This window comes from Palaemon carinicauda, chromosome 16, assembly GCF_036898095.1.
Source record: "Palaemon carinicauda isolate YSFRI2023 chromosome 16, ASM3689809v2, whole genome shotgun sequence".
Lineage (NCBI taxonomy): Eukaryota > Metazoa > Arthropoda > Malacostraca > Decapoda > Palaemonidae > Palaemon > Palaemon carinicauda.
The window spans coordinates 130,239,050-130,243,133 of NC_090740.1; the positions used below are offsets into that span (position 1 = coordinate 130,239,050).

The 4,084-nt window shown below is 39.9% G+C and overlaps 1 protein-coding gene across 4 annotated transcripts in view; it reads right to left on the reverse strand.

Annotated features, from left to right (window-relative positions):
* LOC137655878 (solute carrier family 35 member E2A-like) overlaps positions 1–3,770 on the reverse strand; it is a 72,054-nt gene extending 68,284 nt beyond the window's left edge. For 2 of the 4 annotated variants that reach the window (XR_011046893.1, XM_068390087.1), the window contains exon 1: positions 3,558–3,764. The gene's annotated coding sequence lies outside the window, so the exon portion shown is untranslated. Of the gene's footprint in view, positions 1–3,557 lie in introns of all 4 variants that reach the window. The other 2 variants (XM_068390090.1, XM_068390088.1) reach the window with 2 other exon arrangements.
* Positions 3,771–4,084: the final 314 nt, after the last annotated feature.

The following is a 4,084-nucleotide window of genomic DNA, read 5'->3' on the forward strand; positions in this document are numbered from 1 at the left end:
TCTAACTGGCAAGAAAATTTGAACTGGGGTACAGCCCTCAGCTTGAAAGAGCGTGAGAAGTACCTTGACACCTCGTAAACTTTCAGTCTGATAAAGCTGGAGAGTTTGACGGACTGAGCAATCATAGTGAATGAGTGGAAACAAGCACAATGAATTGGCCAGGTAAAAGTAAATGGTGGTATTCCACACCTTCAAAATTAAATCTAGACAAAGCCCAATTTTCCCTCGCCCATAGATTGGACGCATAAAATATACGTAATATTTCAAGCCATATAAGTAAAAATGGTTTTTACCTGAAGTCTGAGGTAGGCCTCAGGACGCTATGCCCCAAGAGAAGAGATGATAAAGGAAGAAATGGCCAGTCATTCTATCCATCCATCCCAGACTGATACTGGGTAACATCGGCCATTGACCAACTGTTACTAGTCCTGTAAGGAAGCTGAAGTAGCAAAGCCACTTGTTGAGCAGTCACCACCGGTCCCAGAGTAAACGTATCCAGGTTCCTGTGGGTTACGTCTTGCATGGTAATGGGAGGTGAAGTTGCCTGTCTTTGAAAATGCCTGCTTGAAGTACCTACATAACAGAAAAGTTTCTCTTAAATGCTAGGGAAGTACTTATGCCTGTAACATTGTGAGAAATTTGAAAGTAATTTGTATCTATCCTAACGATACTAACCTGTGGCTATTTATAGGCCGGAATAGGAAGATCTTTAGAAGACCTCCAGATCAGGGTCTCTAGGGGGTGGGGTCTCTCTCTAGGACGAGAGATGCCCACCCGCAGGAGAGACCAACCCCCAACTTTGCTTTGACCCCAATGGAAGAGTCGGCTCAGTAAGGGGTGGAAGCGTAGTCTTTGGCAATGGCGGAGGAAGAGGCAGAGCAGGAGTCATCGGCAGGCACAGCAAACAACACATCAGGATCTCGTAAGCCCACACTCGGCAATGACAAGGGAACCACCTCTGAGGAAGTCGGTGTTTACTTCCTCTCCGCACCGAGTTGAAGAAGCTCAATTAGCGCCTTCTGCGAAGGGTGCCAGACAAACCAAGGACATGCCTGAAAAACATCCGAAAAACAACAGGTCTCACTCGGGGGGAGGGACGGGGCCACTTTGCTAGGGGAAGCAGCACCATCCCTCGAGAACCGAGGTTGACCTGGAGTTAACTGTTCTACGCTTCTGTTTTATGGTTCCCTGGTGGAAACTGACCGAACAGGAGCTTTGGAGGAGGTTGGGGGGGGGAAGAAAAAGCCTTAGTTTTCTTCGACTTCGAGGAAGACCCTAAAGGCGAAGAATCCCTCTTGAGCTTCTTCTTACGCTGGCGACCAAACTTTCCCCACTGGGAGGCAGACCACTCCCGGCATTCAAGGCAGGTGTTGTCTTGGTCACAACGCCGCTCCCAGCAGACAGAACACAACAGATGCGGGCTTGTATCAACGGATGACACGAAAGTCCCAAAAGGAGCAACCCTCAGGTCCTGGGTAGGTTTCCATGGAGATAGCGAAGAAGAGAGCAGACACACACACACACAGTGAAAAGAAAAAGAAAACAAAAGATAAGTCAGTAATGGCAACAAGTCAATAATTGGTGAGGGGAAGAGTGGCAGCGTCGGTTCGTTCTCCAGCTGAGCCAAAAGAAAAGTGGGTTCACAGCCCAGGTGTGTGAGTGAGTGAGCAAGTTAGCTAGTAACCCCAACCCCCGCTAACTAGCGGGTGGATGGTTAACCCTTGCTAAAAATCTAATGGCTCGTCTTTCAGCTTCACCGAAAGTAATATACCAAATAAATAGCGTTGGTTTGTATTTAGTGACGGAACAAAAGCTCAATTGAGTAAGGAGGTTTTTCTAGTACTGTACAACAAAAAGGCAACGAACGACTCCATAGAAAACGGGATTCAAAAGTCATATTTGCTGTACGCCTGAAAGTCTTTGCAAACAATAACTCCAGTGTTTTTATTATGGTAATATTCTATTTCATTAAGATGTCTGGTTTTTATATGGTGATGACTGGCAGAAACAAAAATTTTTAAAAAAAGTTCATCACTAGCGCAAAGCTATAGCTTTTAAGTTATGGCAGTCAAACGACTGTAACTCAAAAACTATGGATTTCCACCATGGCATTATCAAAAACATTCAAAACACCACACAATACACTATACAACAAACTTATTTTCTACAAACTTTTAAGTATGATATTTTTATATTTTCCAAATAACCAGCTAAGGTATTAGGAGAGGATTAAAGTTACAACTGAACTATAATTACCAAAATAAGTATAAAAGTTAGTCTGGCATTAAAGATAAGTGCTGCAGGTGGGACTATCCACTACTTGTTGAAATGTGATCCTGACGTCCTGAAGTTCGGAAGTCTATAAATGATAATGGTGACAGTTATATTGTGATGCAGTACTATAATTAAAACATACATGATAGGTATCTTGTGATCACCTGCTATCACTGTCAAAGGTATTAACATTATGAAAAAGATTTTAAGTTCGAGACTGATCATAAATTGTCCGGGAAATGTTCAGGAAATTACACCACCAAGGAATGTCACTCACAACAGATAAAATGTATAAACTGTGCTAAGTTGAACAAACCTGATGATATAGTGAATTAAAAAAAATGGCAAAGCATATGATTTAGAACTGAAGAGATTAGTAGAAAATGCAGACCATGAATACTAAGGGTGTTATAAATTGCAGCAATCTGTATGCAACAAAATAATTCAAATTCGAGAATTACTATATGAGAAAATTTTCATCAAAGAAGAAATCGTAGACTTTCTTGTTCTCTGTGTTACGATAATGTGGCTTTGACAATAAACACCAGCGGTAGAATGTAGTTTGTTGGGTCAGGCGATATATTTCTTATTACTTGTCAAATCGTTTTTCTTTATGGGGAAAAATGTTCTTTATTATGATCCGATATACCATAATATGAAGTTAATTCATCATTTACTTTATTTTCTGGCGATCCCAACCCTGTCCTAGTATGTAGTTTGTTGGGACAAGCATTTACAAAACTAGTTTATTCTTTAATATTTCATTCTATTCTAATTCCCTTGAAAAATAGCCGTTTCTGACATTTTTTACTAGAACTTATGGCGATACCAACCCCTTCCCAACATACTACAAAGGCTCCAACACTAGTTATGTAGAGTAATATGCAAAATACCTACGAAAAAATACAAGAAATTGAATGTGTAGATCCTGTAGTGAGAAGGGTTCCCCTGTGATAGGACCAGGAAAGTAGCCTTATAATAAGGAGGGAGTTTGTAGAATGGTGGACACACCTGCTAACTAACCCTAGTACAGGTAACTGAGGGGTGAAACAACCCCCGACCAGGTAAGGCAACAGCGATCTCGGTAAAATTGGTTTGAGCTATTTCAAGTAAGACCTTATCTCCTTGATTTAGTAAGATGGACTAAAACTTCCATTTTCTTTCAATTCCTGGGCCAACCTGTGTTCACCGATCTACAAACGATCCTTTTTACTCGAAACAAGATTAAAGGCGATGACCTTCAGACTTCTATCCCAGCCTAAGGCCCCTACCAATTTGCCTACCGATTATTTAGGTGTCACTGGACTGTCGCCTACATCATATCCTTTGAAAATACACTAAGACACTGCATTCATATCTAGAAATGGCAGTTATACCAATAAACACAGCTGTCCTGGATGCTGTTAGACAAGAAAATGGAAATTCTTCTGTGGATTTACATCACTGAAAAGGTTGAAAACGGCACCGTCGAAGGTGTTGGTGTTACGGTGTTTGACACATCACAAAATCTCTGTAAACAAATACATCTTTATAATTGTAAATATATTGTAATTTTATATCATAAGGCATAAAATAGATAAATTTCTAGTACTATTTTATCTATTTTTAACATATAAATGAGTATAGATGAGAAAATTATCAACTAAATGTACAAAGTAATATTTAAAAGCTGTACATAAACAGTTGGATTTTTTTACCTCTGAATAATAGTTATGGAAAACCTAAATATTCTCTGAGAAATATATATTTTGAAATATGAGAATAGCTTAATTAATGAATTCTAAGTAAACTGATCTTACAGAAATAAAGC